The 26,644-nt window shown below is 39.4% G+C and overlaps 2 protein-coding genes across 2 annotated transcripts in view; one reads left to right on the forward strand and one right to left on the reverse strand.

Annotated features, from left to right (window-relative positions):
- Positions 1-14,713, reverse strand: part of VSNL1 (visinin like 1) — a 97,355-nt gene extending 82,642 nt beyond the window's left edge. Inside the window, exon 1 of the mRNA XM_004274864.3 lies at positions 14,443-14,713. The gene's annotated coding sequence lies outside the window, so the exon portion shown is untranslated. The remainder of the gene's footprint in view (positions 1-14,442) is intronic.
- Positions 14,714-16,025: 1,312 nt separating this feature from the next.
- The window catches only part of RAD51AP2 (RAD51 associated protein 2), a 51,328-nt gene continuing 40,709 nt past the window's right edge, over positions 16,026-26,644 (forward strand). The window contains exon 1 of the transcript XR_004485984.2: positions 16,026-16,275. The gene's annotated coding sequence lies outside the window, so the exon portion shown is untranslated. The remainder of the gene's footprint in view (positions 16,276-26,644) is intronic.

The raw sequence follows: 26,644 nt of genomic DNA on the forward strand, positions 1-26,644 counted from the left end.
AATTCTAACTGGTTTGTTAGTAAATTACAAGGCTGTAAGCTCTTGCTCAAAAAAAAAAAAAGAAAGCATAATAGATGTTTAATAGAATTCTGGTTACATTCTCGAGAGCTTTAAATTTAAAATAATGATAATGATAACAATAGCTGTGAATTGACTACTGCGGGCAGACTATGGAGAGCAGTTATGAAATGGGCTCTAGGGCTTCCCTGGTGGCGCAGTGGTTGAGAGTCCGCCTGCCGATGTCAGGGGACACGGGTTCGTGCCCCGGTCCGGGAAGATCCCACATGCCGCGGAGCGGCTGGGCCCGTGAGCCATGGCCGCTGAGCCTGCGCGTCCGGAGCCTGTGCTCCGCAACGGAAGAGGCCACAACAGTGAGAGGCCCGCGTACCACCAAAAAAAAAAAAAAAGTTAAAATGTGTAACAGTAAGAGAATAGTGAAGTAAACCTTGTCTATGCATATGGTGGAGTGTAATGTCTTAAAATTACATTTGTGAAGAGTTTTAATTGCAAGCGTGGTGTTAAGGAAAAAACATAGAATACAAATTTTAAAGAAATGAGTAGTCTCAATTAGAAAACAATATAAAGGAGGACAATATAACCTATAAATAATAGATTGTAGGTGATTTTTATTCTTTTCTCTGATTTTTCTTTTGTTTTCTGATTTTATTTTTTCTATGTTTTGCTTTCTAATTTTTCTACAGTGAGTAAATATTATTCTTTTTATTCAGAAAAAGTATTTAAAAAGAGCAAATTCCCGGCTTTCAAGGAAGCTCACTTAAGAGCTGTCCTATAAGAGTAGGGGCTTGAAGTACCACGTTTGTTCAATGAATTACCTGGAATGCCAACAGCAGCCCTCTTTAATTCTAGTTTTTGGAGTTTTGTCAACTGAGTTTTTAAAATTAGATTTAAAAAGTTTTTTGAAAGAAAAAAGCAATCTCTCCTTCACTTAATTAAAAAAGAAAAATTCTACACTCATATCTAATCCTGGACAACCACAAAACTGGAATATTCTCACTGTTATAATGAGGCAGACTCAATCACCATGTTAACAATCAGTGGTGTCCAAGTTAGATTCAAATTCAGAGAAATAACGTGATTCTTGATTATCTACTATAGGAACCAATAACAAATAAAAATTTGGAGAAGCTAGCTGGAATGCTGTATGAATTTTTAGCCTTCCTTCTATTGTATTACCTCCCAGTGAGTTTCATTTCACAGGTGTATAGCCTTACAGACCTATTACAAAAATCTGAGTACTCTTTACCAGCAACCTCTGGTTGGCATTTTAGGAAATGGTTCCCACATAACATAGAAGAAACTGCTCACTTTACATATTCTAAATAAGCAGGCATAAGCACTATAAGAACATAACGTTACTGTCATTGGGCTATGAGTCTTCATAAATACAATGTTCTGAGTTCAAACATCCATGTTCTAGAATAAAGTACCCATTAACTTCACAAATGGTTTAGATGTACCCAATTCAGGAGGTGGCCTGTCAGTTGTACTTAGTTCTATACTTCTTGATTATGAATTCATTTAATTTCTCAATTTAAATTAAAAGCTCTTTGAGAATAGCAAATACTACTTTATTATTAAAAATTGATGGTCAATTAAATGATAGGTTTCTGCTAGGCATTTTTTTTTTTTTTTTTTTTGCGGTACGCAGGCCTCTCACTGCTGTGGCCTCTCCTGTTGCGGAGCACAGGCTCTGGACACGCAGGCTCAGCGGCCATGGCTCACGGGCCCAGCCGCTCCGCGGCATGCGGGATCTTCCCGGACCGGGGCACGAACCCGCATCCCCTGCATCGGCAGGCGGACTCCCAACCACTGCACCACCAGGGAAGCCCCTGCTAGGCATTTAATATGTATTACCTCTGGTTTTCACAACAATTTTGTGAGACAGGTTATAATTTACATTCAATATAGATCTTACAATCATTTTCCTGAACTTGAGATCGTTTTAAAGTCACAAATTTCCTTCCTTTTGATGTGGGAAACCATATAGAACATGTCAGTGGGAGGATTCAGAGCTATTAATCACTAGCCACTCTGGCACAACTGTGGTCAAATTTCAATCCGGAAACAAAATGGGAGTCATCTCAAAGGATCAGTAGCCAAAGTACTCCAAGAAGTTTCCTCAAGCTTTTTGGCCTAGTATACCATTCATTTTCCTTTAAATTCTTTTAAGAAAGGAAACTAAAATTCACTAAAATCCTTGTATATGCCAGAGACTGTTCTAAGTGCTTTCATAGACGTTATGTTATTAATCCTTGAAATTAATCTCAGGAATATAATTCTTGTTTTCCAAAAGTAAGATAACTTGTTCAGAGCAACTAGCCTCATCTTTGAAGTCATGTCTCTTTTATCCATACCATACTTCCCTCTAGTGAGAAACATGTCTTATATAAATGTCTTATACAAAACAGGATGTTGTCTACTAGCCAACTGGTATGTGTAGACCTTATCTGGATCCTGATTCAGAAAAACTATAACAATACTTATGAGCTTGAACATTGACTAGATATTTGATGATATTAAATAATTTGGGGGGTACATAACAGTATTGTGGACATGTTTTATAGAGTCCTTATAGATACATATATAAAAATTTATAGATGCAATGATATAGTGTCTTAATTTGTTCAAACTAAACCACTGGAGGGGGAAGGATGGGTACAGAAGTGAAGCAAAGTGACTTTAATAATGGTTAAAGCTGGGTGATGGGTACATGGGCATTATTACATCATTCTCTTCAAATGTGTATGCTTTCCATAATCAAAAAGTTTATAAAAAGAGGGGAAAAAAGGCCTGTGTAGAAAGGTAGAGAGGGTCCTGGGTTTAAATAACACCTTTATCGCATGGTAGCTGTGTCACCTTGAACAAATTACTTTCTGAGACACAGTTTCTCAGTCATAAAATGAAGCTTACCTTGCAGACACTTACCTTGCAGAGCTGTAATGTGGATTCAATGAAGTGATGTGTGTAAATATCCAACACAGTGCCCTATACACTCTAAATTCTTTACACCAATGGCCCCCAATCTTTTTGGCACCAGGGACCGGTTTTGTGGAAGACAATTTTTCTACAGACCAGGGGTGGGGATGGTTTTGGGATGATTCAAGTGCATTACATTTATTTTGCACTTTATTTCTATTATTATTACATTGTAATATATAATGAAATAATTATACAACTCATCATAATGCTGACAGGAGGCGGAGCTCAGGCAGTAATGCGAGTCATGGGGAGCGGCTATAAATACAGATGGAGCTTCGCCTGCTCACCCGCTGCTCACCTCCTGCCGTGCGGCCCAGTTTCTAACAGGTCACAGACCGGCACCTGTCTGTGGCCGGGGGTTGGCGACCCCTGCTTTACACCATTACTATTTAATGTTATTACAAAGTATAAATTATCTCTGTTTTCATTTCCTTGCTCTCCTGACTTAGCCTAGAGATAACTTCTAATATTCAGATGAATCTGATCTTGGTTAAGAGCCAGAGATGAATGATATAAGCCCTCTGTGTACATGGTCATCTACAGAGCACCTCTTTGGAAGGATATCTCTTTTCCAGTTTCTCCTGTACCGCTGGTGACCTGGATCCAGACCACCTTCCTCTGCCGCTCCACTTCACACCAGTTGCTTCTTTCTAATACCTACACCAGCAATTCTGGCCTACACCTCTTGTTTTATGAATGAATCATATGCTATTTTGTATTCTTCCTTTTATAACCAGTTTACTGAATGGGTTAGCTATATAGCTTTATTTTCTCATCACTGCCTCAAATATGCTCTACTGTGTCTCCCTTTTCCCTTCCAGGATGATATTTTGGGCTGATCTATATCTTTTCAGGTAACAGAAAAGTGGTTGTTTCTAAGGTATTAAAAATTTCAGTCTAATTTAAATGTAAATTTCCACTATATATCTAACCCGATCTCTCCTTTCTCAGTTCAATTTTGAACTAAGCAGTGGAGAAGAGATTGTAATCTGTTCTTTATCCTGCTTGCTTCCCTCCTCCATCGTTTGCTCTGCTTCTCTAGGGAGGCGGGCAAGAAAAGGAGGTTAGATAGGAAATGGGCAAAATTTTACTTGACTGGTACTGGTGTAACCTGGTCATTGACACCCTTTGTGAGTCAGATGCCCAGATGCTGCTTCTCATAATCCTGGGTGTTTGTGAATTCTTTAGTAGCTCCTGATTAGAAACTTCCAAACTTTACAACTGATTGATGGGGCAATGTACACTTGACTTGCTACCACTCCTATTCAACTGCCCTCCAGTGGCACACCTCTCTAAAAGGGACCTAAAAATTTATCAGACATATCTCCTTTCAAGGAACTTCCAGTTTCATAGGACAGCTGGCGCATATACAGGTAACTATGAGTCCAGATGCGATAAGAAGCCTGAGAGATAACTCTTGGCTAGGATGACTAGAGAAGGATCCCTAGGAAAGAATCAGATTTTGATCATCAGGGCTGTGGAAGCTCATGAGAAATGATTTCCATTGTCCCTGAGGAGAAGCCACTGTCCCTGCTGGAACGCACTAAGAGGCACAGAGCTTGTCTAAAATGGATTCCCTTTGGACACATGCACGTGTGGGTCTCTTTTGTTTCTTCCATCAGTTTTCCCTGCCCTTACATTGTTCAGATCTACATATACCTGCTGAATCCAGGAATGGAAGGCCCAGTTATTCTGATAGACCTCTTTATCCCATTAGGATAAAAATCTTATTTCCAAAGCTTCCCTGCTGGAACAAACACATGGGCATGCCACGGTTGCCATGGTTCCACTAGACTCTCTCTGAAAACTGAGACATGCTTACTCCACTGAAAAATGCTATGGGCTCAACTACAACATGAGAAATCCTGAGAAAAATATAAAAGATATAGATGTAGCTCAAATCTTAAATAATTTAGGTTTTCCCTCCAGAATTATTTTATTTCGAAATCACGTTTTCAGTTTAACTGTGTAAAAACCTGGTTACAGTTATCATGTATTTGTTATTCTATCCTAGGAGCTGAGGTGGGGGAGGATAGGGGACAGGGGACTTATTTTGGCAGACATACCTCAATGCAATAATTTGCACAAGATCAGTACTTTGATTCTTAAATTATCTTTTAAAATAAAAGATAAACTAAAATTCTAAAGTTGAATAATAATTATAAATTTCTTACCATTACATGGTACTATACAATCTACATAGTAAGTTCAAAGTCATATCAATCTCACAATAATTCCTAACTAGAGAGGGTAGGCAATCTCATATCTATTTTCACATGACAAAACTAAAACTCAGAAAAGTAAAGTAACTTTTCCAGGACTTCACACTTAACGATACCTAAAACATGGCTGTGATGCCTGAAGCACACAATTAATGACTCCTAGTCTTAATGTACTTTCCATTACATAGTTCAGTTTTTGTCCTTTTCTGACTGGGTTCTTTAGAACTACAATAAGATGGTAACAAGCATATTTCAACATAAGTTCTCTGTGCAAACAGGTTTGGAAACATAAGGTTAAGCGAAGTAAGGAGATACTGGGTCTTTACAACAGGACCACTCAGATTTATTATTAATATGAAAATATGCACTGAAAATATTTAAGAGTGGGGTGTAGGAAGCACTATTTACCTCGAAAAACGTTTCCACAAAACTCTTTGAGGGGAAATAACTACCAGTGTCTTGGAAATATTTCTTTAAAGAAACAAAGTCTAGGGCTTCCCTGGTAGCGCAGTGGTGGAGAGTCCGCCTGACGATGCAGGGGACACGGGTTCGTGCCCTGGTCCGGGAAGATCCCACATGCCGCGGAGCGGCTGGGCCCGTGAGCCATGGTCGCTGAGCCTGCGCGTCCGGAGCCTGTGCTCCGCAACGGGAGAGGCCACAACAGTGAGAGGCCCGCGTACCACAAAAAAAAAAAATAATAAATAAATAAATAAAAAGAAACAAAGTCTAAAATGTCCTTACCACCAAATTTAAACCACCTTCCCTTTCAACTCTGCCACTTCACCTAGAATGAGAAAACTTTCAAAAGGGCTTCCTTTTAATGCCATTTCAAAAGTGTTGATTTGTTATAAGGCTATTTGCTCTTAAATATTTTGCTTAAAATGTAAAACAATCTATGACAGTATATTGAGCTTATTGTGTGCCTATCATGTATATGTGTGTGTATGTATGTATGTAGGTAGGTATGTAACTGTATGTAGCTGCACCTCTCCCTCACCCTCGCTTTGAGAGCCGTTCTCTGCTCTTGGCCAACGTGCATTAGTGCACACTTCTACAAATGCTCAACAAACAAAGGCTCTGAGAGGCCAACCCTGCCACGAACATGCTCTGCAATAGTATTGTGTGCTCCACTAAGGATTCCCTTTCTGCCATTTATTTGATGTTATCTGATGGACATTTGATGGACCAAAAATATGTAAGTTTGATAATGCCAGACCTGACACCAAGAAGTGAAGTAAGGATGTCATTAGAATGTTTCAAACGCACTCAGGGCACCTCAGAAAAAGGTAAAGGAAGGAGAAGATAAAGGTTGGAAGATAATTAAAGGTTAGCAGATATCCTCCAACATAATTTATGAAGAGCATTATAAATCACTGGATGGGGATGGATTGTTCATTAACTGAACATTAGTCAATAGAAGCTTTGGGAACTTTAGTAGGAGGCATGTCTTAAATGAATGGAGAACTTTTCCAAACAGATGCAGGAACATGGGTCTATGCTAAGGCATTGATTCATTCAGTATACCTTCTCTAGGACCACACTCACCATGCTACCTGGGATATGTGTGTATTTGCTATTATTTAACCACCAGAAAATTAGGACAAATATACCTAGAAAGAGCAGAACACCTAAGTGTCCTGCTAGGAGAAATGGTGAAATGCAGGAGGGAAGGTAGAGGTCCGAAGGGGGAGGAAGAATTATTTACTATGCACTAAGCTCTTTTAGGTGGTATGGATATCGATATCTATATCTATATCTATATATCTATATCTATATATATATATCTATACCTTGAGGACACCATATATATATATATATATGAAGATTCATATAAGGTAAATATATGATACCATTTCACAAGTAAGAAAAAAAGCCCCCCAAATTAATTAGAATCAAAAGTCCTACCCAATTCTGTGAATCATCCAATACTCCTACTACACAAAATAGCCTCAGAATTTAGGTGCAACTTTTGCAGACTTCAAAAGGAGAAAAGGATGCTCCTTTTTAACTCCAGATAAGAAATATACTTGAAATTCCTTAGTAAGTAGGGCAGGAAATAGGGGGAGAAGGGAGGAAAAAGCTGAGGAGAAGTGAAAAGCCTCTTAGAAGACCTAAAGACAGTAAGGCCATTTTGGATTTGTGTGTGTGTGTGTGTGTATGTGTATAGGGGTTGGAAACACGTTTTCAGTTCAGTGGGAAAAAGGGATTAGGAGGTATATTTTCCTTATCATAAAAGCCCTAGGAGAAAAAAATGAAGGAGTAGATTGTATGATCATATGAGTCCTCCCACAGATACATTTGAAAGATAAGTCATGAAATTAGTTGGAGTAATAAGGGAGGTGAGCAGAGAGTATCAGACAGAAATCTCTTTTTTGGAAGATATTAAAGGATAGAAGTATCATCGTATAATATTTAAACCAAAGGCAAAACTCTTGAAATATTTTCACTGAGTTTCAGTGACCCACTGGAGGCTTGGGTGGGAGGCAAGGGCCACATTATTTAGCTACATGGGAAAATAATTAATAGATGACCTTAAAATGTATTCAATAAGGAAACAAGCTTAAAAATGTCCTCTTATTTCCATATTCTGTTGTGTCTAATTATATGCTGGTATTATATGGTAGGGAGATGGTGGTAAAGAAAAGGTATAATGGAAATGGGATGCATTTAAAGAAAGAATGAGAGAAATGGGAAGTTTGAGGTCTCAGTGTAGGTACTTCTAGAAATTTTTTCCTCTATGCATCTATACCACATTTTTATTTCACTTGACGTACTGAACTGTACTTATCTTCCTCATTAGGAATAACTTCCTTGAAGGCTGACATTGTATTTTATTTAATCCTGATTCCACAGTGACTACACAGTGCTTGGCACACTTACTTAATAGATATTTGTTTTACAAGGTAGGTTAAGCACTGTTAACTGTTCACTGGTCATAGCTCAATACCTTATTCAGAGGTTCCATTATGAGTGGAATTACTACAGCTCAGAGACTAAAGTGGTTTAGGAACCATTGATTTCTGATGAAAGGAATGATAGTGATGACAATGACTATCATTAATTGCACACTTTCAATAATGAGGCATTGTGTTATATCCTTTAATACATAGTCTTCTGTTCTCTGTTCAAGAATCCTGTGAATTACTATTTTAAATGGAAACTGAGGCTAAGAGGTTAAACAACGTATTCAAGGTCATAGAACTAATAAACTGTGGAACTAGGGATTTTTATCTAAATGTATCTAGCTTGAAAACTCTTGTTTTACATTTCCTCCTATAGTTTCTTTTGAGTCAACTGAAACCTTCGCGAGGGTTGAGGAATTTTTCCATTTACTAACTAAAAATGGGGGAAGACTGGATGGTTTTCACCTCACTCTGAGGAATAAATACCTTTATAAACATTTAAAAGAAAAACTAACAATTTTGTTTAGAATTTAAACTTATTTCACAATTTCTTTTTTATTTTTCATAAAATTTCCCATATGAGTAAGCAAACACCAAGCACCTTATGTATATATTTAAGAAACACTTGAACTCCTGGAATAAACAAAATTGATAGTCTTTCATCAACTCATAACGTCAAAAGCCAAAGAATTCCAGAAGTTGCTAATTGAAAATCAGACTTGTACAGCACTATTTCATATATTAAAGATAAAATATTATATTAGTAAACATGTCAACTTTATTGATAATGCTTAATGGGCCCCCAATGGGAAATTTCACTCAATTTAAGACTGGGTTTCAAGAAATCAGAAATAAACATGCTAATCACAAATTAATAAAGCCAAGGCAAAATGTAAAACACCAGATTCCTGCAGCACCAGAATCTACTATTCTAAGAAGCCTTCAAATGCAATAAACATGCTAAAGTATGATACAACAGAAATATTAGTATCTAGTTGTTCACATTGGAAAAAATTTACCGAGGCTACAAAGCACATTTAACATGTTAATAATTTGCAAAAAATCTATTTACATTCAGCTCTTCAAAAGTTTCAGAGCCCAAGAGATAATAAACAAGATCCAAAGAAAGGAGAAAAAAATACACTTAAAGTGACAGATTTCTTTTTCAGAAAAATCCCTATTCGAGCAAGAATAAAGAAAAACAGTATTCATTCTATAGATCTATAATAATTGCAAGTAAATATAACTGATTTGTTAACACTTTGCCTTTTATGAGCAATACTTCAAAAAAATGAAATCTTTTCAATCAAGAGAGTCCTTCTTTCTATAAAAACTTCAGCAATTATTGCATTAGATATATTGAGCTTGAAGGCTACTTGGTGAATGAGAGTACTCCAAGTCTTAATTGTAATATAGAACAAAAGGAAATAGGTTGTTCATCTGAAAATAATACAAGAAATGGTTAGAAATGCAGTGCATTGTCTTAAAAAAAACCCCAGAAAAACAATTGATGGCTACACAGCAGGTCATCTGTGTTAGAACTGCAGTAAAGGAAGGCAGTGGAGAAATCCAGAGAAAACAAAAGAATCATGGACAAATTATCTGACTTGCATGCTTTAAGTTAGCTGATAAGGGTATAGAACATCTCTTTAATGTATTCACAGACACCTTATTATTAAAGTGTCAAACCTCTTTGAGGATTCTTCAGTAATTTGCTATTCCATTTCTGTTTCATTCATTAAGCAGTTTCTAAAGCACCCCCAAGATCCCATTTGTGGAGTTCTCAATGAATGAAGCTGGAAGCAACTCAAACTATTTTGATTCACTTAAAAGAGCATAAGCCGTCTTTAGAAACAAACTGTAAATGAGAAATCTCAAACTGTAAATGAGAAATGTTATGGTCCCTTCACAATGTGAACACGTTAAAATAATTCCATAGCTTGAGACCCATGATCTAAATAATTGGTACACATATCTACCATAGTCTAGATTTACATATTGATATCAATTCTTATAAATAGGTAAAAATAATATACATTTTTACTTATTAAGAAATAAAAGGGAGTATACTCTGTAAGTGGATTAAAAAGCATGCTTAAAGGTATTAATATAGTGCTTTTATGTCTTCACTGAAAGTAAAGTATAGAATAACTTTTAGTCTAGATTTTCCTTTTAGTAACATAAAGATATTTAAAGCAATTCTAATTCTGTGCATGATTTTAGTATAAATGATTTAATTTCTTGACATAATTAACAAGTTACATGTAACTGATTCTTCTGAGAACAAATATTTAATTGAGAAATATTACAGAGTATCTATAAAAGACATTGTATAGACATTGTGGAAATATGAAAAAGATCATTAAAATCTCTGCCCTTGTGAAATGTGCTTTCACTTTGCAGATATGTCTTTAAGATAAAAATGTTCCTTACTCTACTATATTTTTTACGTGCTGAAGGGATGGATTAGGTAACTTACATGGATCCCATCCAGTTCATATACTCTATAAATTATGTGAATTAACCACTGGATAGTAGAAATATCACTCATTTATTAATTTATCTCTGCACCATTTGATACTTTAGGAAATTAATATATTTATATCTACTAAATGCAACTGAGGTGGACATTGTCACTTTCAACCTTAGATTAACTGAATGGGATCCCCTCGATAAGAAGAACCTTCCTAACTTCCTAAAGAATCACTAATCGTAGGAGCATAAAAATTACTCCATACAAAGAAAAAGACGTTTAGAACAACATTAAATATATTTCGCTCTTGCGAATTAGGAAACCACACATTTCATATCGCTATTATACTGTCATTCTATGAAATTCCACAGGGAGCTCCTCAGCAATGTTTGGAATCCATACCTATATACAACCCAAATAGAAAACCTATAGCTTGCCCAGGACAACATTTCTAACCATGCTATCCTATTACATAATGACCAGCAAATCAAAGCCGGACGCTTAGCAGCTACAAGTCTCTGATATCTGCAGAAGCTATGTGGTGTTCACAATAGCTTGGACATGCCTGTTTTCAGAACAGGATAGCAAGACGAGGTGACATCTGACCCAAGAGCATTTGTTAGGGACAGACTCTACGGGACAGAGCTTCAGTAAAGGTTTACCGTGAGGGAAGTGGTTAAATTGAACTGTTGATTGGGGAATGTGTCGAGAAACTCACCACCTTGCTTCCTTAGCTTCCTCAACAATTTCCAAGTGTATTTAGCTCTCAAACGAGGAAGAGACGCAGACTTTGTCTTTCTCAAGCCTCCACTAATGTTTCAGCTTTTTCAGGTAAAAATTCCTGGCATTTCCCCAAAGGGGACATTTGTGCTGGTTTCAGTCTCTTTCTGAGTGCCTGCGAGAAGCAACAGGAATGCCTGGATTATCTTTAAAACGCCTAGAGCTTTATTGCACAGGCACTCAGGAAATGTTTATGAAAGGGAGAAAATGAGGGAGAAATAGAGAAAGAAAATGAACAGAAAGGAGAAAAAAAGAAGGAAAGAGAAGGGCCAATTAGGCAGGTATTATTGCCTGCTTTGCAGTCCCTGTCCAGCAAGACGGCACTTTAAAAGCTCTAAAGGTTTTAAAAAGCTGCACTGCTCTCCTCTACAGCGCCTGCTTCAGGTAGCATGATTCAGGCGTCTTCCTTCAGTCTTCCCGCCCAGCCCCCAGCCCCTTTCTCTGCAGGTGGCTTCATCTGGAGCATTTCCATGAAGGCTGGAGACAGGCGGCTCTGATTTGGGTTCTGCCTTCTAGGAGCCAAAGGAGAGCTGGCAGAGCCTGCTGTGTGTTTACACTGCAGCTTCCTCACTCCACTAGGTCCCAGTGCCTGTAGCTGCAGCAGTGCTGGAGGAGGTGAGACAGGTAGAAAAGAGGGAAGGCACCTACAGTTTCTCAGAAGGCTGGATTCCTTAAAGGATCCTGGGGAATAGAGCAGAGAGGGGATACAAATGGGTCTGGACAGTTTTCAAACAGGAGCTGAAGATTCCAACTGGTTTGCCAGTTCTCTCCAAAAACTTGAAGGATTCTAAAGAAATGGACTGAGAAGCTAGGAAGGCCAGACTAAACATCTAATGAGGTGGGTATATCAGAAGTGAGGGACAATAGAAAAAAGAGACAGAGACCTTACCAAAAAAAAAAAAAAGCAAGGCAGAGAAGAGAGATGCAATGGTATGAAAAGGGACCCTGGGACTCTCTCAACCGATGTGCTGGGAAGCAGGCAATTATTTATGTCCTTGAGGATGCTGTAAGTACAGAGAGAAGGGAACACTTCCACTCAACAATACGTTTTAATTCTTTATTCCATAGACTAGAAGTTAATTGACTTTCCCCTAGCTCCATGGCCCTGAGCCTCAATTTTCTCATCTGTAAAACAAAAGGTTTGGACTAGATGCTTTCGAAGGTCTCTGCCCAATGTTTTCCTCTATAACTGTCAGCCTATGAAGCAAGGTATCTGAGAGCAAACATCTATGAGCTTTCACACCAGGTTTCCCCTACTTTCTCCACCACCCATTTATCAATGCAGCGCTACACCTGCACTATTCAGGGAGCTGATTCCAATTTTCAGGGTTGACGAGGAGTATGGCTCAATTATGACAAATGATTGGTCCTTCTGCCCTGGAGTAAAGAAGGGAGGGACAGAGAAGGCAGTATGATTTACACTTTGGGTTTCCAAGGAGAGGATATTCTCGAATTTTCTATTTCAAATTTCATCCACTTCAATAAATTATAAATTCCTTCAAAGGGTTCCAGATAGCCAGACTGACTGAAGAGCCAAAAGTCCTATAATGATCTATCCTATTTGGGGCAAAATTTATTTCATTTCATCCCAGATATTGGATCTACTTTTTCCATGGAAATCCAGCACACACTGGTCATGCTCTTCTCTTGTCTGCCTGCCTCATGCCCTTCTGCCAGCCTGCTTCAGTGCAGCATTTTCTGGGGTTATTAACACCCAAGTTTAATGAGAGTATACTCATGAGTGAGGTGTTCAATGAAGCAGGACGCCCCTCCCCCTCCGCCAGCAACAACACACATATGTAGGCAGTTTAAATGGCAGTGAGGATAAAATGTGTCTTCCCAAGAGTTTCATTTTTAATTTGTCTCAACGTGAAACCCCTTTAAATTGAAAAAATTAATATGTAGAAACACAACTCCCTTGCTCCTCCCGTCTTCAAGTGGGCTATGACACACAGATAGTATACACTTGTTTTTACTACACCCACTAGCATTTCCATTTCATTTCAGTCTCCAAAACATGGCCAGGAGGGCAACTCTAGAAAAATGGATTCCCACTCTGACATCTCACAGGGCACTGATCCGTGCAGTGCTGAGCGCCTCCAGGGAGCATCACCATTTCCTGCCCCCTCCCCCAATTCACCAGAGCCCCTGATTTCCACGGGGGTTTGACCTTGCAAAGACCCTTCTTCCGTTTCTGGGCAAGGAAGAACCCATTTTAACTCAAAACACAGAACGACCTTTTCTCCTTTAAAGAAACACTACCAAAGGTAAAACATCTGGGTTTACATTTTTCAATCCTGCATTCCGGAATGTGAATACAGGATGCAAAGGCAGGTAACTAGTTTGGATCTGACGATCCCCATTCAGAGGCTCTGAGTCTCAGACTCTGTTCAGAATAGACCGGGCTGACAGGGCGGTTGAACATCTTTCCTTTTTTTGCCCATTCACCATCGTGATGAAAAATCAAAACCGAAAAATTATTTACTCATTTCTAAATACTAACAGAGAAATGTGCTTCTAGCGCCTAGCTCTGTGGTTCTAAACACTAACATCCCACTTGGAAACCAACCCTGGTTTCCACACCATCTCGTCCACTCAGTTTTACTTAGCAAACACGTTCGCTGCTCTTCCACGGTGAGAAAAATGGTGCACCAGCCCCACGGATGACAGTTTGGTACTTAACTGCAACCGCTCAAGAGTTTTATCAGCACCCGGAAAACTTCACAGTCGGTCAATTAGCTACTTAAATCTGTGTAAGGAAATCTGCCTACTTAGCGACAAACTTAAAAAGCACCTCTGTTTCACCTATCTTAAATCTAGCCTAAGACAATCCCCCAAACACGCTGCATATAAACATTCCCCCTTCCCCCGCCCCCGTTATTCCAAAAGGTCCCTCATGGACTAACAGTACGTTCATATCACCAGCATTAACCAAAGCAACTGTCACCGTGCATTTAGATGTGTCTATGCAAAGCAAAGTAAGTGACAATAGCCAAAGCATCTCCCAGACAACTGGCTGCACTACACATGCAGAAATGCCACAAAGATCGTATTTTCTACTTACTGTTATAGCGCTGCCCACGGTCACTTAGCGAAAATGATAAAACTCAACAGTTCTTTGTAAATAAATATATGTACATATATTTAATTCGGATAAACGGTTAAGCCGTCTCCGTGTATGGTTCTCTCACGCTCTTTTTTTCTGTGGAGCTCTAGACTGCTTAAATTCCTCTTGAATCGCGCCTTGCAAGCCCAGCAGTCGCTGCAGCACGCTCCGGTAAGTCTCTGCTGCAGATTGGGAATCCCATAGAAAACCTACGGTCCCTGGAGCCGGATGCGCAGGCGCTGGAGCCGCCGCCTCTCCAGGCACCCCCTCCCCTTTCCCCTCCTTCCTCCTCCCCCCTCCCTCCTCCCCCTCCCTCCTCCCCCCTCCCTCCTCCCTCCTCCTCCGGGCTCCGCAGCCCAGCTTGGAGAGATCTGGCGCCGCGACCAAAAGCAGTCAGGCATTGGCGCATGCTCAGTTGGAGGGGCTCGGAGCTTCCGAGAGTGGATTCCATGTCTCCAGATTTTAGCAGAAACGCAAAAGGAAAGTAGCTAAGAAAAGGAAGCCTGGCCACTCGAGCAACCTTCACCTGGGCTGGCAGAGCGGGCTAGGCTCACCACGCCCCGCGGTTACCCCGTCTGGTGGTGAAGGCTGAGGCCAGAGCTGGGACACGTGGAGCCTGCTTTTCCCTCCACCCTCATGTCTAGAGGGCCCCCGGCCCACTCTTTGAGGGGCTGCAAGGGGAAGGAGAAAACTGCAGAAATTCCTTTCTCTGAAGGAAGAGTTCCCAGCAAGCTGTGAGCGCGTCTTCCCGGCTCACTGTCGAGGAAACTGTTATGGTGGGCACTTTGTGCGGGCCGTTTCTTCCGAGGGTCTTATACTGGGAGTACAGGGAGCCAGGCCTTCTAGTACCCCACTACTCAGGAGGGTCCTGGTCCAGAACGGCGTTGGAGAAATGTGTGTTGAAGGGAGGTGGCTCTGAAGCTTCTTGTCCTGGGTGACCTTGGGCAAATCATGCTAATCATCAACCAACGGTTAATAATAAGCACCTTGTTTATGCACTAAATATATTTTATTGAATGTGCTTTGGGTGGGGCTGGGGAGGGGATAGTGAAGGGGAGGGAATGAAACTTCCTCGGAATCCTGGGTTGAGGGATTGGACTAAGCCATTTTATAAAGCCCCTTTCTGTGTCCTTGAAGGACACACATTTGCCAGCCCTCCCGGGATCCTGACTGTCCTAGCCAAAGCCTGGAAGACTTGTCAAGGAGTAGTGCCCAGTAAATGTTTGGTGGCTTGCCTACCAGGAAAGCAAGAATTCTTACATGTTCCCAACCTGATCAGTTTCCTTAAGTGTGTTGTTTGTACATTCGCTTATTTCAACAATTATTCAGTGACCTCCTGCCTACTGACCTTAGGCACTTTTCAATGCCTTGGGGATAAAGGCAGCGAACAAAATCCCTGTTGAGGTTTACATTCAGGTGGGAATTTTCAAGAGAGGGAAATTCTGGAAGGTCGACTTTCTCTTTAAGCAGAGAGTTTTACGATTTGCAGAGTGCCTTCAAATTCCTTATCACGTCCAGGAAAACTGCCGTTTTGGGTTCTGAGGACACCATGAGTATCTCCCTTGGCCAAAGGGCTCGAGGCAGACAAACCTCCATTGCTAGGAGGGAGTCTACCCCTGACTGCTAGTAGGGGGCGTCCAGCTTGGAAGAACCTGAGGCTACTTCAGCAAAGATCAAGAGAAACTCCGCCGGACAACTCTCAGGCTTTGGAAGGCTAGTGTTCGGTGAGGGCCTCTGCGGTGACGCCTAAGCCGCTGCCTCGAGCTCAAGGCCAACCTGGACCGCCCACAGGTCAGGAACGCGCGCCCCTGGGCCAGACGCCTCGGGCAGGTGGCGCAGAGCGGGAGAGCGCTCCCGGGACTCCCCGGACAAGGCTCTCCGAGGTGCCCTCCCGGCAGGGCTCTTCCGCGCGGTGCCGGTGAACGCGGAAACCCGGAGCGTGGATTAGCGCGGAGCAGGGCGCGCGGCCCCGGCGTGCTGCGGCAGCCGAGCAGGTTGTGAATCTGGCGGGCGCCAGCGCTGCGCTCCCCGGCCGCGATAAGCACTGCGTAGCGGGGCTCGCCCGTCCCGATTCTTTCTGTTTCTCGGGATGGGGTGGGGGCAAAAGTCAGTTCTCGATAAGTCGCTTTGTTCGCTCACGGACACAACCTCCAGAGCTTTCAAAGTGATTTCCAGTCTTTTGTCGATTTGCCCTACTCTAGCATTTTACGCTGTGCTCTCTGGTTTCTCTCCAGAGAACAGTCTCCGCGCTGCAAACCGCATCAACCGTAGGGGGTCATGATGCCATTTCTTTGCTTCGAGGAGATGTACTTATTTATCGCGCCCTGGAGGTCTCTTTCGTGGCAATGTTAGGTCGTTGATGACTTACTGACAACTTGTGTGTCGGGAAAAATGAACACTGATACTTTAGACCGTGTTGTGCTGTAGGGGAGATGTGATTGAGAAGCGTGCGCGTTTGTGAAGCAGCTTTGTCTAATTGGGCAAGAAGATTTTGCTTGTTAGTTGTATTTGCACTGAAGCGCTGTTTGGCGATACTTAATTTTTAAGCTCCAGTTATTGTGCACCTTTATCTTTTTAAGCTCATTTGTTGTTTAAAAATTGTAGGTGTGTGTGATGCCTTTTATATATGCAACACGAAGTCACAGTAGGGAAGCCCATCCTAAAAACATCGAAGGGATAATTATCATTTAAATTACAGAAAGCAGGTCCCCTCTATAGGATGGTAGAATGATCTTTAAAAGAGGACTGTGGTAGGGACACTAAAAAATGAGGGAGCCCTGTGTTTCTTCCCTTTTTCAGTCATTTTCAGTTGTGATTACAGAAGAGCAGAGATGCGCTGCCCTGGGGTAGAGGGACTGGGACACCGCACCGTGTTTAGTAAAGAAGCTGTCAGCTGCAGCAGTTGTCGCATAACTTGAAGCTATGTCCCCAGCACTGCGGACCGCCCGCGGTGTCAGCTTTCACATCCTGGAGATTTGGGGGAGAGAGAGAGGGGGTACGTCGGGGACAGGAGGAGGGAAGGGGAAGGTGCTTTAGGGAGAGGGTTGTTTGTTTTTTCTGGAGTACTTGGTAGAAGCCTCACTCGCCCGGAAACAACTGAGAAGCCATTTTCCTTTCCTCAATTACAAATTATATTCTTTCCTGAAGTAGCCTTACTTCCACCTCACTCCTTCCTAGATTCAAACAAACAAAATAAAACCAAGGACGATTTTTCAGGTGTACACAACTATATTTAATATTTCCATCCACTTAATTTGTGGCATAGACAAATTGAAAACTGAGAATGGCAGTAAAAGTGCAAATTGCCAGTGATATAACAGGTCTAAGCCTGTGGCCCTGTGACCTCATGGTAATATTATTTATCAGACATGCTCTGTATAAAATATACGAGCCAAGAAGGGTGGAACTTAAGGCATGAGGGCATTTAGGAAATTGGAAGAAAAAGTAAGTGTTTGGAAGACAACATTAGAAAATGAAAAGACGCAGGAATTGGAAAAATGGATTTATACTCACTTAAATTCATAAAGAATAATGATAGTAATTTTCTTGTATGGGTAAAGTGCCTTTATTTCAAAAAGCTAAGGGTAATCATTACAGAGGAGAGGCATTATGTAAGATAATTATGTTTATCCTGATTTTTAATCCTATTTTTAAAAATATATGGATATACCAATAAAATAAAATAATTTTATTTTAAAGATAAACAGGAAGTTCAAACAGGAAGTTATCACCTAGAATAAAACTGTACAGCAGTTTTTCTGACACATAAAGTGTTTCATTGTATATGTCTGTACTCTTTCTAAATGTTTTTTTTTTTTCTAAAATACGTGGAAAAATGCAAGACCATGAGGAGTGATTCCCATGCAATTAGAGGGAGCGTTCCATGCCTCTCTACACAGAAGAGGGATTAAAAGCCCTAGTTTTAATAGACTCAGTTGATCATTTCACCCAGCCCACTCCTGATTTATCTCTGTAATCCATGATTGAATCTAAATTCAGTTTGAAAGATCATTCTTTGCTGTGTCACCAATTTCTCTTAAAATTTGAACAATCCACAATAAAAATTAAAGTCCCTGCTGAATGAATTATAGTCAAAGTTTTGAGTTTCCAGAAGTTTCTTGGAATCTCAAAAATAGTCATAGCAAGCACAGGTGATCTACAGCACTTGCTATAACTATTTAAAAATAGAAAATGCTTTATTCCATTCATTCCATGTCTTCTACATTTGGGCCTAACCTATAGATTTATAGCAGTGGTCTTAAGTTGGGAATATTCACCACTATTGTTAGTGATGACACAAAACAAATTATGATAGCAGAATTGGACTATATATGGCCCCTGTTCCTTTTCTTTGATGACTTTTCAGGTAGTCCTTTTTGCTAGGCTGTACTCTTTTTTAGTTGTGTGACTAGCCACTGCCAATATAATCATGGATTCATATTCTGGAACTTCTGTACTTTGGAGACCATCTGATCCTGAAGGGTCTTCAAAAGCCCTTCCTGCCTAAAGCAGATCTTCATGACTTGTTTCTCCCTTCAATCTCTATTTTCCTTATTATACTTCTTTTGAATTTTTACTCAAACTCAACAGAGAATCTTAGCATATAATTTAAGGGAAAAATAAATATAATGAATTCTGAGACAACCAACAAAAACCCACAGCCTTTACCAAAGTATTTTCACAGTGGAGTTTACATTTTTACCTACTGCCTGCAGGAGGAAAGAAACAGTTGGCTCTCTCAGTTTTTAGTGTTCTTATCATATTCCTCCTTTAAAGTTCATGTTACCATCCTAAGGAGGTTCAAGAAGAGAAAGAGTGACCATTGATGACCTTTGATTTTTTTCAGAACATAGGTTTAGCACCTGTACCATAGTCTCTAGGAGAGTGGATTGTACTGATTTTTTAAAAAGAAAGAAAATGCTCGGTAACCAGTAGTGGTGTTCAGTAGTGCCTGCAGGCTGAATTTCTTTTGATCTCATTCATTATTCATTTATCAGACACCTATTGAGCACCTACTTTGTGTCAGGCAGTGTACTGAGCATTTTATATGCAATATTGTATTTAATAACAACTCTATGAAGTGTGAGATAGGTACTATTATAATCTATTTTACAGATGAGGAGGAAACTGACACAACATATGTATTAGTAACATCTCCAGATGCCTTCTTCAGTTGGCCTTAATTCCTTTTTCTTTAGCCCATTCCAAATAATACTGTGATTCTCCCTCTGTAAATTACTACTTTTTTATCCACCTAATATAACTATGCAAGATAAGTGTTGTGTATACCATGATCATCTTATTTCTCTTCAATAATCTCCCATTTCCTCCTGAGAAAACTTCAAACCCTAAGTCACGTATTCAGAATCTTCCACTATGTGGCAGACTGCTACTTGGCTGCCTTAACCACAGAGCATCTATTTATTTTTTGGGTGGGGGGAAGCAGGAAGGAAACAGGCTCAGATCAAAGTCTACCTTTCCCAGCATTCCTGCCTTTTCATCTACTGCCTGAAGGAGAACAGAAACAGAAGCCTCCCTCATTTTTTTTCCGTCCTTACTATATATCTCCTTTAAGTCCATTTTAGCATCCTAAAGAGGGAGTGTTCAAGAAGAGGAAAAATGACCACTGATGATCTTAAATCCAGACATTACTGTCCAGTTCCTTATTTACAACTGCCTACAGAACATCTTCATGTGAATTTCTTACAGATACTTCAGGTTCAAAGTGTACAAAATACTTATCTCCCCTTCCCCCAACCCCCACCCCCCGACCTCCACTGATCTCCCTGTGCACCCTAGCGCTTTGAAGGTGCCCCCTATCAACCCAGTCCTCTAAATCAAACCTTGGGTATCACCTTCAGTTCCTCCATCTCTCTCATTCCCCATCAAATCATTACTTAAGTCCTATAAATCCCACTTTTTGAATGTCTCTCAAACTCATCCCTCACTGCCACTCTATTCAGCCTTTCGTCATCGCACTCCTGAGACTTGTTCTTTTTCATTCTCATAACTATTAAAAAAAAATAAAATCACATCACTCCCTTGAATAAAACCATTAAGTGGTTTCTCGCTTTATACAGTAAAAATAAAAATGCACAGCATACAAGACCCTTTATTTTCTAGCTCTTGCATACCCTTCCAACCTCATCTCCTGCTACATCTTTTCACTCTTCTTTGCTCCGTCATGCTGTGGAGTTGTACTTCTCAGTACTTTTGCATTTGCTTCTTCTCTCTTCTTGGGAAACTCTCTTTCCTTTGCCTGGAAGATTTCTATTAATCCATCAAGTTCAGCTAAAATATTATCTCCTGACAGAAGAATCTTTTATTTCCTAGCGCATAGCAGACAGTTTACAGGGTTGTTGTGAAGATGAACTGAGATAGCATATATGAGGATACAAACTATGAAGCTCTATTTAAACATAAGATACTGTATAATAGCAATTTGTCTATTAATTATTAATACAGGTAGTGGTTGAGGCCATGAGACTAGATATGATTGACAAGGGGCAAGTATAGAGAGAAGGCATGAGAATGGTAAAACTAGGAATCACCTAAGTTTGGGAAAAGGAATTTGGGAGAGGTTATTGTGCACTTGTTATTCTCATTATATATTTGTTTGCAAACTCCTGGAAAGTAATAGCTGTTTTGCTCATTTTAGTATTTTTTAAGCAGCACTTAGGATATTGCCTTTAAAAAAGTGTTTGTGGAACTAAAATAATGATTGTTAAGGGTTCTTATGTGTATCTAACCCAGCTAAAAGGGAATATGATCCATAGTTAATAAAATATGTTTCAAATATATGCATGTTGGTTAAATTGCTTTAGAAAATATTAATAATTAAATTAATGATTATGAATTTATATGTAAATACATATTTGTGTCTGTCTGTCTATTTATCCATCCACCCATCCATCTAATTATTTGTTTTCACATTTGGGATCTGTAGTAGATACTTTTGGAGGAATATGCCTAGGCCACAAATAAACAGCTCCCTGGTCTCTCTTCTAGTCTGAAGAAATAGGTCCTTGGCTACTATCTGTTGCTTGTTTGGACATTAGAACCTAGGAACGCCAACTGGGTTTTTAATTTGAACCTGACATGGAGAGAGTTGTGTCCGTTTCCCCATGAGCCAGAAAATTTAATGTGTAAACTTTTCTCATCATGTTTAGCTTTGACCGTTTTCTCTGTGTACTGTGGAGGGTTGAATCTTTGATTTCCATAGCATTGATTTGGTTTTCTGTAGTGTTAATTCTGCTCTTTTATGTCCAGTACAGATTTTAATTCTGTTAATACATTTCATATGTTTTCTTTTTCAACTTTAGCATTTCCGCCTTCATCTCAGTTTGCTATCTCCCTGCTTTAGTTCCAGAGACCATTTCTTTTATCTTTTCTGAAGATGCAAAATAACTGTCTTCTGAAATTTTCTTCCCTTTCTTATTTTTTAGAAATAAAATTTTCCCATGAGTTTTTAGGGCAACGTCCTCTTTCCTGGCTTTGCATTTTCAATGCATAGGTACAATATTGTTTTGTTGTTTATCTCTCCTTGGTGAGCACCATTTGATCTAAAATTTTCCAACAGAGTTGAGTTTATATTTACATTAGTTTCTCTCACTATTCAGTGGGTACTGGTAACTTCTCTCAGACCCAGCTTTAAAGGACAAGTAGATATGCCTAGCCATTAGTTCAGTCTACTTTCTTGTAGAAAGGCAAAATATAATTCCAATTTCTTTATTTTTGGTTAAAATTTTATGACTAGTACATCATATCTAATGTGATGAATTCTGAATCCACAGGAGACATACATGTCATAATTTTGAAATTATTTAGATTTGGTTAATTACTGAGAGGCTAGTAATTATTACACATTGAAAATCCTTTTTAATGTTCCATAAAATGTTGAAATATTTTTTAAAAAATTTATAAGCCAAAGAAAGGTAAGTTAACTCAGGATAGAAAAACAATCTTTCATAACTGTCTCCTATCATCATTTAGGTAAGATGTACTGGGTTGAATAGTATCCCCTCAAAATTCATGTCCATCCCAAACCTCAGATTGTGATGTTATTTAGAAATAGGTTCTTTACAGGTTAAGATGAGGTCATAATGGATTAGAGCGGGCCCTAAATCCAAAATAACTGGTGTCCTTATAAGAAGAGGAAAGACACAGAGACAGAGAGAGGCACACAGAGAGAAAATGTCAGGTGACTGTGGGGGCAGAGATTGGAGTTACACACAAGCCAAAGAATGGCAGGGGTTTCCAGCAACCACCAGAAGCTAGAAGAGAGGCATGAAGCAGATTCTTCCTCAGAGCCCACAGAAGGAACCAACCCTAGTGACAACTTGATTTTAGACTTCTGGCCTCCAGAATGGTGAAAGAATAACATTTTGTTGTTTAAGTCACCCATTCTGTGGTATCTTGTTATAGCAGCCCTAGGAAATTAATAGAGAGGATAACTGCATTTGAATATAGTATTCAGCAGATAGGTCTACAGTAAAGAATATTCTGGCACTGAGATAATAGAAAGATAAAATTTTCTTTTCTACAAATAGACATCTCCCATCCCCCTCTTTTTTTGTTTTTTTTTCTGTGAAAAATCACTGGATTTTGAATTAAGAGAGAGTGATTCAAGAACCAATTTTGCTACTTGGGAAAATCACTGAAGTTCCCTTCATAACTTGATTTCCTCATTTATAAAAATAGAGCTCTGTAGTTCAAAACTTCAAGATACTGGGCATCCACAAAATTCCAGACAGTAAGTTAATAGTGCTGATTTACATCTAAGATAGTGTTGAGCCAGTTTCTTCCAACTGAAAACCAAATTAAATTCATGGTTTTGAGTTCACTTAAAAGAATTTCCTTAGAGACCTTTCATACATTGTTGATGAAAATCAGATTAGGGACAGAGATCACAGTACCACTGCTAGACCTAGAACAAGTTGGTTTAAGATTTCTCAGGCTAGTTTATAGATGTTCTAATAAAACTGAGTATTAATAACACTGTAATGTTAAACAATATTTTGAAATTAGACTTATATAAATAACACTTTGCCAATATAATGTTTTTTGAATAGACTTTACTTTTTAGAGCAATGTTAAGTTCACAATACATATAATGTTTTTAGAAACATTCATTGACGATAGACCTTATTGGTTCTGATTGTGTAGATTGTAATATAGTATTAGAAGTTCAAGCATGTTGATTTTGGATTGGATAAAAAATAAGACTAAATAACAGACTAATTGTATTGCTTCTTCATATAATGTAGACCCTTAACATTCCTGAGGGATGTGTCCTAAGACCTTCCTGACTCCCTATTATATGAATATCACTCTAGGATAAAATTGCTTTGTTGGTAAAGTAAGCCATATTGCCTATTTATAGAATATTAAGTGAGACAGTAAATTAAATAAGCACAACAAAGCTAGGTTGAGGTGCAGGCACTGGGTGGTCATTTGACCAGATTTATTAATTTAGTTATCAATTACAACCACCAGCTTCATAGTCATATAAGGTTTATATTTGAGCTTTAGCAAATGACATATTACTGTCATTATAACCTTCAGAGTCATTCACAAACAGATACAGCCCAAAGATTAAATCTATAAAGGCCACATTTTATTAAAATCCTGCTACCTGGAAACATTAAAATGTTCATACATCATTGTATTCCTTGAAAAATAAGTGATTGACATTTGAGATCATGGCCATTTTGAAAGCAATTTGAATCCAATGGATGAGGATTGGTTTCGAAACAGCTAAAATTTACTCTTCAGCTTTTATGAATTCAACAGGCATTTTTAAAGATAAGGTTTTCTAAATACTTCTAAATAGATTGAAGCTCTTTCTCTTTACGAGCTAATAAATCTATTAATCTATGAGACTGGACCTTTAATGATATTACTTATGCTTGGACTCTTTCTATCCTAAAAGCTGTGTGAACGATTTTCCACTTAGGCCAGGAGGAAAGAATACAGTAACCCAACTCTATTTATGTCTTTAGAAACTACCAGCGTTCATCTGAGTAGTCTGTATCTCTCGAGCAGCTATTAAAATAACTTGTAGGATCACCTTAAAACTAATTAAGAAAGCCTTATTCAGGAACAATAAGGCAGTTAAGACACAATGTCCCTGCTGCTGTCAGGTGAGTATGCTTTCTACTTATTTCTCTGAATATTTCTTTCCTGCTTCTCCCATAGGAAGGATCACACTGTTTCTTGGTGATGCATTTTATTCAAAAATAGTATAAATGAATAGAAAGATGAATCTCTTCAGATTGATGACAAAATATTTTTCCATCAGAAAATTGTCCTCTTTGGTAGTTACGGTGATACTCTTCTGTGGGGTGAACTGGAGCTGGGGCAAGTAACAGGCTGTGGTAGTAGTTTCTGACCAGATCCTAGATCTGGAATTAGAGTAGAATACAGTCATCCCTTGGTATCTATGGAGGACTGGTTCCAGGACCCCCTTGGATATTAAAATTCATGGATGCTCAAGTCCCTGATATGAAATGGCTTAGTATTTGCATATACCCTATGCATATTCTCCCATATAATTTAAATCAGCTCTAGACTACTTTTAATTCTGAATACAATGTAAATACTATGTAAATAGTTGTAAATACAGTGTAAGTGCTATGTACATAGTTGCCTGTTTGGCTTTTTGGAACTTTCTGGAATTCCCCCCCCCAATATTTTTGATCCTCAGTTGGTTGAAGCTGTAGATGTGGAACCCATAGATACTAAGGGCCCACTGTAGAATCTTTTAAATGAGCCTGAGCAGGGCAAGATCTTCTCAAACAAAGATCTCCTGACTCACCAATTTGTACCACCGAATGAGGAATTTTAGAATGGATTGGCAGATTTCCACCAAAGAGTCAGATTACAGGGCATTGCTGAATTTGGATAGCTGTAACATTTCCTACTTATTCTTCAAGTTCTTGTTCAAATACCGTGAAGACGTCCCTGATTATCTATTCCAGAGTGATAGTTCTTCTTTTCAGTTTTCATTAGACTTAAGATGCATGGAATAATCAATGAAATACCACAAGACACACAGTTTTCCATTTAGATTTTAATATCCAACTATATTTTAAAGCTACTTAGTGCAGAAGCTGTGTCTTGTATTTCTACTTTGATTCATTCAAAATGCCAAATTCCTGATTCATAATAAAGCTTGGCAGTTATTTGGTGGATTAATTTCCTCTGTCTCTTTAGTGTTCCTTCTCAGTGGGTTATTTTTCTGTGCTTTTACTATCTAGAAGAATTAAAATTCAGTTGAGCATTCTGATAATTGGAAAGATTATTTTTATAACTTAATAATGATTCTGTTTCATAATTGGTATAGTAAGTGTGATACATAATTTTCTGTTTACAGAACCCCAAATAATGAAAAACAGTTGTTTTTATACTGATTTTAAGAGAAAACTTAACATCTTCCAGCAGGTGATTATATTTCTTATTATTCAATATAGGTTTGTACCATATGTAGTGGAATATATTATAAAGGAATTTAAACAAGAAGTGACTTAGGGCTTGAATTAGTTTCCGTGAATGCCATGTGATTAGATTTATGAAAGAAAGAGGACATTATATTTGACAAAAGGGAGTTTCTAGATTTATTTGACTGGGCAATAGTGTTCACAATTGACATTGGACACTGGAACCAAACCTTCTTTTAGCAACCAGTATAATCATTTGCAAGCCAAGAAAATGTTTATATTCTTCCTTACGTATTGATAGATGTCTCTTCCTCCTCCTCCCCCCTCCTCCTCCTCCCCCTCCTCCTCCTCCCTACATCCTCCCCCTCCTCCTCCTCCCTACATCCTCCCCGTCCTCCCCCTCCCCTCCTCCTCCCCCTCCCCTCCTCCTCCCCCTCCTCCTCCCCCTCCTCCTCCCCTCCTCCTCCCCTCCCCCTCCCCCTCCCCTCCCCCTCCCCTCCCCCTCCCCTCCTCCCCCTCCTCCCCTTCCCCTCCTCCCCCTTCTCCCCTCCCCTCCCCTCCCCCCTCCCCTCCCCTCCCCCCTCCTCCTCCCCCTCCTCCCCCTCCCCCTCCTCCTCCTCCTTTTCCTCCTTCTTCTTCTTCCTCCTGCCAAATGAAAGTTGTACTAGACTATTTTTTTCTCTGACTGTTCCTTGGACCTGATCATAGCTTTTCAAGGCCTT

This window comes from Orcinus orca, chromosome 13 (genome assembly GCF_937001465.1).
Source record: "Orcinus orca chromosome 13, mOrcOrc1.1, whole genome shotgun sequence".
In the NCBI taxonomy this organism is placed as follows: Eukaryota; Metazoa; Chordata; class Mammalia; order Artiodactyla; family Delphinidae; genus Orcinus; species Orcinus orca.